We start from the raw sequence: 11,785 nt of genomic DNA on the forward strand, positions 1-11,785 counted from the left end.
GTTTCTGAATAAATTTACATATTCTTTGCCATTATTACAATTCATAATATACATAAGTCTGGTACATCAAAAGTTGAAAGCCTAGCCTATTTGTAGCTCCTACCTCAGCCACAACGGCATCAACGCCTACAGGAAACTGCGGAATGTTTTCTATCCGCTCACGAATTGGGAGCTTGGTCCAGCTCATCTTGTCTATCTGTTGTCGTGTGATGAAAGAAGAAAGCAAGGGTGAGCAACAAGCCCACCGAAATAATATGTATAATAATTTACAATATATGAGCATTCTCATAGTACTCATGAAAGTCTTGGTCAAGAAGAAATGAACCAAGTTTGAAATCTTAATGCGACAAAGTCGCAAAATATTCAGTATATATATACATATATACTTCCCAAATCTTGGAAGTCCTCTTTCATGCATAATACACACAGAGTTCCAGTATATAACTATATAAAATATCGTTACAAGGTGATCTCATATATCTAATCTTGTCTCAATGTTTTTCTGAAAATCTTTGTCATGCATAAGATAATCATTTACTAGATATACCTTGAAAAGATGAAGTTACAAGATACTCCAATATACTTATATCTTTTTCGAATACTACTTGAACTACCACCGTTCAAGGTATAACCAGTTCAAAAGTTCATCACATAGATGAGACTACAAGATAAGACTTGAATAGATTCAATCTTTGAAATATTATTGAATGAAATGAAGTTACGAGATACTTCATTAAGTCCCGATACATATATATCCATATATATCTCTCATACATTTCCTGAAAAACCTCTGTCATGTAAAGTATGAACAGAGTTGCAATATCTAATGAATTTGGAAGGAAAAGAATTTTGGCATAAACCTGATATCTTGCTGATCAGGCAAAGATACCAATAAGTAACCTTTTATACTAGTAGATGGATGAATTCCCCACTGGTCATCACCCTGGCCGCATTAGGACCTATGCTGGACTGCCACTCAGCCACTTACGCAATGATGGACTCCCATTGAGCCACTTACACTTTCATGGACGCCCACTGAGCCCATGTTGCTTATGCCGACTCAAATAGATGGACTTACTTCCCGAACGTTGGGTAAGTAATCAATTCATTTATCAAAACAGCAACCTCGTTGCGAATATAAAATACACCACAGAGCCGGATCCCTTAGATTTTTGAGCGAGTATTCAAGTCCCCTTCAAAAAGGAAGATCTTAAATTTGAAAACGAGTTTTGGGATCCGCTCTAACCTTTAAAAATCATTTTGAAGACTCGAAAACATTTTTAAGAATGTTTGGAGTAATGCTGATTTAATGAAATAAATCAGTCCTGATATATTAGAAAATATCTGTATATTATTATTTAAATATTATTCCCATAAAGGATAATCTCTATAAAAATAATTGAAGTAGAAGTTTTAAAACTCATACTTGAAATGAAAAATAAATAACCAAAGATATACTTATATGAAAGTACGATCTTTATTTGAATAATCGAAAATAAGTTTGATTATCGAACATTATTCTTTAATAAAATAAAGAATATTATTTAATAAAATGAGCGGAGTCATAAGTCCTCGAATGAATATTCAAAATAATATTCATTAAATAAAATAAGCGGAGTCATAAGCCCTCGAATGTATATTCAAAATAATATTCATTAGATAAAATAAGCGGAGTCATAAGTCCTGAATGAATATTCAAAATAATGTTCATTAAATAAAATAAGCAGAGTCATAAGTCCTCGAATGAATATTCAAAATAATATTCATTAGATAAAAAGCGGAGTCATAAGTCCTCGAATGAATATTCAAAATAATATTCATTAAATAAAATAAAGTTATCGAATAAACCTTATTCGATTAATAGTTTTGAAAACTATATTTGTATATATATATATATATTATACTCGGGAACATCGACTCCCGGTTTAGAAATATGTTCACCTTTGGGTCCCCTATACTAAGGGTATACGCAACTACTGCTTATCTCTAGCATAGGTATTATGCAACTTATAAGCAATTGAATCAACAATTAGATATCAAGTTTACGAAACAGACATGCATATATACCATATCAGCATGCTCCAATATATCGCAAGATTTGCTAATAACAATCATGCACTTATCACAAGATAATGCATATACATATATACATCACAACAACAGTATAACGGGTAGAAAACTTGCCTGAGTGCTCTGGGGTAGACTTAAGCTTAGAGTGGGTCCAGTAACCTATGAACAACAACATAAGCCGGAATTAAACCACGGTCGCTTAAGAAACTAGACTTTATCCACTTAGACCCTAATGTTCGCTTATACGCTTAACGATTTGCGTTAATCGTTCGCACACCCTCGGCTCCACCAATTTTAATAAATTAATCGTTACGAATTTTAAGGTGAATCTTTCACGAGTACTCTACCAACTTCCTAATCTACCTTACATAATTGTTTCGTAATTCAATTAGTCTTTTAGAGGACTTAAACAAGGTCTCAAAGTAAAGCGAGGGGTAAAGATTCGTTCGCAAAATGCCGTTACTTAAAACGGTCGTTTCTCCTAAACCGTACATCGGAACCAAGCGATCCACATATCAAAACGAAGCTTACAACACGCTCTAGCTAAAAATGGCAATGTTACAGATTGTTTGTTAAGTTTTCTTTCTTGAACACTAAGAACAAGCAGTTGAATAAAAATGGGCATTACGACGACTATGTTTACGCGATTACCAATGTTTAAACTACTCCAATTAACCACCAACCAACTCATAACCATCAATACAACAAAACTTCACCTAAACCATACCACATCAGTCCATAACCTCCAAGTTTTTCAACTCAAACAACCACAATCAAAACCTATGAACTATAATCAAGCTTCAATTACCAAAACACTTCCAAATAAAACCAAACTACTAATAATCATAATCCATGCTTCTCATTTCACAAAACCAACCATTAAACTTAATAACAAATAAATTAAAGGCTAGGTTTTGAAGTTTATACCTTCCTTGGGAGGTGTTAAGTTGCTAGGAAGCCTTAGGGAGCCTCCTACAAGCTTGATCTTGCTTATTTGGACAAGACTTGTGAACAAGAGTTGTAGGACATCTCAATACCTTTCCAACGAGCTATAGAACACAACATTTGAGTGAGAAATAAAGGAGATACAACAGTTTTAATGTGCTGGTTCTGTTTTGGCCGAGAGTAATGGAAATGGGGGAGGAAATGCTTTTGCTTTCTTGTGTTGGTGGAATAATGTGGTGGATAATGATGGGTTGTCTTGATATTTTGCTAGGTTAATAATAAACAAAGGAGTTAGTGGAAGATGATCTCACCATTTGCCATGTGTTGGTAATTTGTGGTGAGATGAGATCATCCCTAGTTAACTATATAATTAACTAGCCATTCCTTCCTAACTATCACTTGGTTTCTTGTTTGATCAACCATGCACTTGCCTTGCCACTTGCAAAGGTATTTACAAGAGTCGTATTTCATTTCTTTGTCCGGTTATCACTCAATCTCGTTGATCGTTTGGTTAAATACCTTAATGGTTTTATTGATAAAATCTTCTTGGTATTTTTAATACCTAAATTAATTCTCCTTTATAATCCTTGAATTTAAAATCCTTCATCTTAATATTAATTTCTTAAATCCCTTAATGTCTGGTGGAAATCTCGGGGAAAAATAAAAGTGCCTTTTTCGAAATCCGACGGCTTTTACATACACTTATTTTCTTTATGGAATATTAATACGATCTTAGAATTTCCATAACAGTACCCTATATATCGTGGTCTAATAATTTTTCTTAATCAGCATTGTCAGCAAAAGTTACTATTCATCCGGGTTTCAAAAATTTCAAAAATTGGGGTTATTACAGTCTCCCCTCCTTAAAAGGATTTCGTCCCGGAATCAAATGGAAAACAGTTGGGGATGCTTTTCTAGCATTGTGCCTTCTAACTCTCAAGTCAATTTTCCACATAATGGTTCTACCACCAAACTCTGACTAGTTTGATAACCCTTCTCCTAAGCACTTGTCCTTTTTCGATCTATAACCCTTCCTGGTTGCTCCATATAGGTTACGTCTGGTTGCATGTCTATGCGCTCATACGCCCCTATTTGTCTGGCATCCGAATTACACTTCCTTAACATTGATACATGGAACACGTTATGAAGTTGCTACAGGTTCAGGGGTAGGGCTATCTCATATGCTAACTTCCCAATACATCTTAATACCTCAAAGGGTCCAACAATTCGAGGGCTTAGCTTTCCTTTCTTTCCGAACATCATCCATCCTTTCCAAGGGAATACCTATAACTGCACTAGGTCCCCTACTTCCTACTCTTTGTCCTTTCGTGTCAAATCAACATACTTCTTATGTCCATCTTGGGCTACTACCAGCCGCCCTCTGATTAGATCTATTATATCCCTGGTCCTTTGGACCACTGCAGGTCCGAGCATCTAGCGCTCTGCAACTTCATCCTAACATAAGGGAGATCGACATTGTGTTCCCTCAAGGATCTCATAAGGCGACATCTCTTTAATGACATATGATCTATTATCGTAAGAAAACTCAATCCGCGTTAAGTGATCATTCCAAATTCTTTCAAGTCTATTTCACAAACTCTCATCATAGCTTCTAGCATTATAGCTTTTGCTTCTCAATACCCATTCTTTTCCAGTTCGTAATCGGTACTATCTTCCGTACAGAATACTATTCTAGATATACCTTTACTCGCTAGAGTTTTATAACCTTTTAATAATCGCGTCAACCTTAGTATCACGAACGCGTTAGAATAGGAATACCATCGTACTTGATACCACTTCATCTCTAGCTGCCATCATCTTCGAAAGCTTGGTCCTTCGTATAAAAGTAAAAGAATTTATTGAGAGATCATTATGATCATGAACACTTATTCTATTGCATAGTTAGTACAGAAGGTGGCCAGCCTTTAGTACTTGACAAGCAATTAAACAACATGTGGTATCCTACTAGGCTTCTATCACACAGATAGATAGTCATTCGGCAATACCTCCCCTTCTGGAAGGGTTGTTCTTCTCAGCTTACATGAAATGAAAAGAAGAGAAAGGAACGAACTGAAGAGAATTGTATATATGAAAAAAATACTGCCATAAAATATCTGGCTTGGAATGTACCTCTGAACTATAGAGGTTTGGCATAGGAGAACAAAATGTATACGTATATATATCAACATCAAGTATTATAGCATCACATTCCACCTGCTTAAATATTTTTTCTATTCCGTCCATCATTCTATGGACCCATGCTCTTGCTCTAGCTTATACATAATCACCCTTGAAACTCCCTCGAGAACGAAAATCGAATCTGGGATTTCATTCTAGACCTCATCGTTACTAGAATCCATTTCTATACCACAACCTTCTTCGTATGGGTAATACTACTCTTTATTGATAAGAAGGAATAAATATATCATAGGTAAATGTTCGGCTTAGTCGGTCTATCATTAATAACTTATACATCACCACGACCCGATTAGTTGTACTCAATCTCAACATCCATTCCAATACAACTCTCACGGTTGTAATCGGCTCATTACTCGCAGAATCATTGCTGCATTACTATAGTCCATCACGGACCTATTATAGTCATTCATTTTCCATGAAATCTTAATATCTAACCATACAAAGTCCATAGCTATCGTATCCAATTTTTCTAAGGAGTCAACATGATCACCGTTCATGATTCATGAAGAACACTCCTGAACTTGATGTACATATGACATGAAGCAGATAAAATTGCAGAAGAGTTTCAATGAAAGCAACGATATCAGGTTAATACCATTATTAACCATATGTCTTTATTGGGAGACATGAAGCTCAAAGGTCCATTTAGTCCTTTCGTAACATGGTCCTGGCTTATCTCAAGATAGGCTAAGATAGATAGCCCGCTCACGGCGATTACATGAATTAAATCTTTACTAAACTACTATTACGGTTGAGTATCACACAATCATCAGAAGGAATGTCAATCTTTCAAACCATAATACAACCTTCACAACTTTAACCATCGTCACTGTATTCCTCTGGCACGAGCGCCTATAATTGCTCTCTTACACTTAGAGTGTCGGCCACCTCTTTGGCCTTTCCTGATAGTAAAATTTCCTTACAATCAAGTCATTTTAACCACCTCCAACTAAATTTTCTACCTCATTTCAATCACTGCTTATGTGAAAATGCTTTTCTTAAGTCCTGGTGAGAAAAAAATCACCATTTTTCCATAAGTCATTGCCTTAGTCTTTAGATGTGAACATTGTCACGACTGACTCTCGATCATACTTAAGACGTCTCTTACCTTGGGTCCTTCTCGTTTTCACCAATCTCGACCCTCATTGGGTCCATCTATACTTTCTTATGGTCCAACACGTGCCCGACCTGGCATTATTATAATTATGTCATATTTCCTTTATCAAAATTTCTATTCTTGATAACTTTGAATATTACCTTTCTCCTTGTAAAACCTCTAAGGTTATCCTTAAATCCTTCATCAGGTACACCCTAGGTACAGGGCATATCAAGATACCATTTACTAATACCAGAATCACTGTCTATATTGTTCTGAAAACTTTCTCCACTGATCTTTAAAGGTTGTTGTTGCCTTAGTCCTTCATTCCGTACTACCCAAACTCATAATGTCCCTATTAAGGGTGAAATGCCATCCTTTATGCATCCCCCCATGGTTCATCTCAAGCTATTGAGGTTATATCCTTAATTCCACCTTTAAAAAGGTACTTGCATCCTTACATGGATAAATCAAGTCATATATCCCTGATAAGGGTATCTTATTCAATTATTCCCACCTCGATAGTATATGCCTAATTTCACAATAATATATATATTCAAAATGAAGTCAATCAATATGGCCTCCAAAAGATAACAACGGTTATCCGTTTTTCTTGCCTGATTCAGTAATGATAACAGGGATGTTCTAGAAGATATTGGTCGTGTTCAACGTGAACTTTTTAGTTTTAACTACTCATTTACCTCTTTTATTTATCTCAACAGTCATCTCAATGTTGGGATATCTTTTATACCTGGTGTCCCCCTTTTTGGGTATCAATTCACATGCATTACTTACACTTCACATTCTTGAAGGTCACTTCCTTCATCCAATTTCCTAATTTCTTACTTTCTTGTCTCCTCAGTCTATCTGCGTCTCATTATTTATCCTTCGAACTATCTCAAGGTTTCCTCGAATCGTCCCAACTTAAAGGGGATAAAATATATGTATCTCTTATGCCTTCAACCATCAACTTTAACTCATGGTGAATCACGCTCATCCTGACGATTGCATACTTTTCTATTTCTATTGCTACGAGTCTTTAGGGTTTCCTCATACCCAACTCCCTTATCATTCCTCAAACTCTATTGCCTTTATATTCCTTTCCACTTCTGTTTTTTTTATTACAATCATTTCATGAACCCATTAATCATTAACTTCAAACATCACGTTGTTCTGGGATTCGTGTCCTCAGGACGAATCTTGCCAACTTTTACCACTTAGATTCATAATTCATCATACTCGTCCGCCTTGGTTCTGGCTCTAAAGCTTTTACACCCGAAAACAATAGACTGAACTTTAATCGGTTTATTATAACGTCTGGTCCCGTGTCTTTCTTGGCCTTTCACCAACGGGTGGCCTCTCTCTTAGGAAGGTAAGTGAAAAAAAACAGTCTTTTTTGCTTCGTCAATCATTTATAATCTCAAATGATTCCTATATTTCCTTTAGACAGGCTCTTGCCTCGATTGGGTCAACTTGTTCCTTGGAACACTGAGAGCTTATCAACTTAAAGGTCCTGAAAGAATTTCCCACTACACTGTTTCCTCAGGGTGGTGGTTGGGGGGTAAAAGTATAAGTTCTGTTTATGCAGCTCTATGAATTGCCCCATAGGAGTACCGTCCTGGTTTCCCTATCTTGCTCGACTTCTGTTTTCTCGATATGAAATGTTTCATCCTTCCCCCATAATCAAAGTTATCTTATACATTAAAATCCTTGTTTTCCATTTCATTATGTTATGGGCTCTTTCTTTCTTGATATGGATCTCTTCTCCAGTCATTGACTCTCTGCCTTCATTCATTACTTTTTCTTGGCACAACATGATCTTTTTCAATAATTCGGGATGTATTACAATCTCAAACAGTTTTTCAGTTCTGGCTCCGATTACCTTTACTTCTATTTCCATTTTCTCGAAATCTCTTATCAACTCTCCCAAAGACATTATCATCTTGAGTCTCTCCTTTCTACTAAGGGCATTAGCCACCATTTTGGCTTTCCCTGGATGATAAAGAATCTCATAATCGTAATCCTTGATTAGCTCTAACCACCTCCTCTGGCGCATGTTGAGCACTTTCTGCGTTAAAATGTACTAGAGCACTTATGGCTTGTGTAAATCTCGCACTTCTCTCCATACAAGTAGTGCCTCCAATCTTTAAGGCAAAACTATTGCCATGAGCCCAAGCTCATGGGTAGGATATCGGATTTTCATATTCCCTTAATTATCTTGACGCGTACGCGATTACCTTGTTGTGCTATATAAGAAGCACCCTAATTCCTTATGCGAAGCGTCAATACAAATCACAAAATCTCCTTTTCCATCCGGTAACGCCAACATAGGAGCCGTCACCAACCTTTGCTTCAGTTCTTGAAAGTTGTTCTCGCATTTCTCTGTCCATTCGAACTTCCCAGTCTTATGAGTAAGCCGCGTTAAAGGGGCTACTATCTTTACGAACTTGAACGAACGTCCGGTAGTGACCGACCAATCCTACCTCTAGTAGTTTCCCTAACCATGGTTATCAATTCCTCAGTGGTCCTTTATTCATTCTTGTCAGGATCCCCCACAGGATCCTCCTCAGCAATAATCCCTTCTAAGACAACATCCTCAACCGCTACATCCTCAATATGAACATCATCCGGTCCCTTGTTAGGACGCTCTATCGGATCCACAATCTGATCCCCAATATGTAGTAAAACATCATCGCGATGTTGCTCCTCAACCTCAGGATTCGGAGTCCCGCTACCATATACGATAACGAACTACACTTCTATCACGATATTTATAAGGGTTCCCATAAGGGTTTTAACTGTCAGTACTACGTTAGGTAGTCCGACTATGAACTTGGCAAGAGTTCTTATTAACTTAGTGAACTTATTATTTTAACGTCACATCATCTCTGAGGTTTATAACGCTTAGCTCTGATACCATTTCTATAACACCCCCAAATCCGGGGTCGGGGATTCGGGTTGTCATGAGTTCCATTTCCCTTATCAATACTTAATCTTAATAGTCAACCAACTACTGAGTACTGTGACCCCACAATATACACACACACCACAAGTTATAGTCTCAAAGATGAATACCAAAAATAACACAAGTCATTTTATTCCACAATTATAAGTCATTACACCTCAAAAGGGTTTCTGAATAAATTTACATATTCTTTGCCATTATTACAATTCATAATATACATAAGTCTGGTACATCAAAAGTTGAAAGCCTAGCCTATTTGTAGCTCCTACCTCAGCCACAACGGCATCAACGCCTACAGGAAACTGCGGAACGTTTCCTATCCGCTCACGAATTGGGAGCTTGGTCCTGCTCATCTTGTCTATCTGTTGTCATGTGATGAAAGAAGAAAGCAAGGGTGAGCAACAAGCCCACCGAAATAATATGTATAATAATTTACAATATATGAGCATTCTCATAGTACTCATGAAAGTCTTGGTCAAGAAGAAATGAACCAAGTTTGAAATCTTAATGCGACAAAGTCGCAAAATATTCAGTATATATATACATATATACTTCCCAAATCTTGGAAGTCCTCTTCCATGCATGATACACACAGAGTTCCAGTATATAACTATATAAAATATCATTATAAGGTGATCTCATATATCTAATCTTGTCTCAATATTTTTCTGAAAATCTTTGTCATGCATAAGATAATCATTTACTAGATATACCTTGAAAAGATGAAGTTACAAGATACTCCAATATACTTATATCTTTTTCGAATACTACTTGAACTACCACCGTTCAAGGTATAACCAGTTCAAAAGTTCATCACATAGATGAGACTACAAGATAAGACTTGAATAGATTCAATCTTTGAAATATTATTGAATGAAATGAAGTTACGAGATACTTTATTAAGTCCCGATACATATATATCCATATATATCTCTCATACATTTCCTGAAAAACCTCTGTCATGTAAAGTATGAACAGAGTTGCAATATCTAATGAATTTGGAAGGAAAAGAATTTTGGCATAAACCTGATATCTTGCTGATCAGGCAAAGATACCAATAAGTAACCTTTTCTACTAGTAGATGGACGAATTCCCCACTGGTCATCACCCTGGCCGCATTAGGACCTATGCTGGACTGCCACTCAGCCACTTACGCATTGATGGACTCCCACTGAGCCACTTACACTTTCATGGACGCCCACTGAGCCCATGTTGCTTATGCCGACTCAAATAGATGGACTTACTTCCCGAACGTTGGGTAAGTAATCAATTCATTTATCAAAATAGCAACCTCGTTGCGAATATAAAATACACCACAGAGCCGGATCCCTTAGATTTTTGAGCGAGTATTCAAGTCCCCTTCAAAAAGGAAGATCTTAAATTTGAAAACGAGTTTTGGGATCCGCTCTAACCTTTAAAAATCATTTTGAAGACTCGAAAACATTTTTAAGAATGTTTGGAGTAATGCTGATTTAATGAAATAAATCAGTCCTGATATATTAGAAAATATCTGAATATTATTATTTAAATATTATTTCCATAAAGGATAATCTCTATAAAAATAATTGAAGTAGAAGTTTTAAAACTCATACTTGAAATGAATAATAAATAACCAAAGATATACTTATACGAAAGTACGATCTTTATTTGAATAATCGAAAATAAGTTTGATTATCGAACATTATTCTTTAATAAAATAAAGAATATTATTTAATAAAATGAGCGGAGTCATAAGTCCTCGAATGAATATTCAAAATAATATTCATTAAATAAAATAAGCGGAGTCATAAGCGCTCGAATGTATATTCAAAATAATATTCATTAGATAAAATAAGCGGAGTCATAAGTCCTGAATGAATATTCAAAATAATGTTCATTAAATAAAATAAGCAGAGTCATAAGTCCTCGAATGAATATTCAAAATAATATTCATTAGATAAAAAGCGGAATCATAAGTCCTCGAATGAATATTCAAAATAATATTCATTAAATAAAATAAAGTTATCGAATAAACCTTATTCGATTAATAGTTTTGAAAACTATATCTGTATATATATATATATATATATATATACTCCCGGTTTAGAAATATGTTCACCTTTGGGTCCCCTATACTAAGGGTATACACAACTACTGCTTATCTCTAGCATAGGTATTATGCAACTTATAAGAAATTGAATCAACAATTAGATATCAAGATTACGAAACAGACATGCATATATACCATATCAGCATGCTCCAATATATCGCAAGATTTTCTAATAACAATCATGCACTTATCACAAGATAATGCATATACATATATACATCACAACAACAGTAGAACGGGTAGAAAACTTGCCTGAGTGCTCCGGGGTAGACTTAAGCTTAGAGTGGGTCCAGTAACCTATGAACAACAACATAAGCCGGAATTAAACCACGGTCGCTTAAGAAACTAGACTTTATCCACTTAGACCCTAATGTTCGCTTATACGCTTAACGATTTGCGTTAATCATTCGCACACCCTCGG

The sequence above is a fragment of the Apium graveolens genome, chromosome 1, assembly GCF_009905375.1.
Source record: "Apium graveolens cultivar Ventura chromosome 1, ASM990537v1, whole genome shotgun sequence".
Classification (NCBI taxonomy): Eukaryota; Viridiplantae; Streptophyta; class Magnoliopsida; order Apiales; family Apiaceae; genus Apium; species Apium graveolens.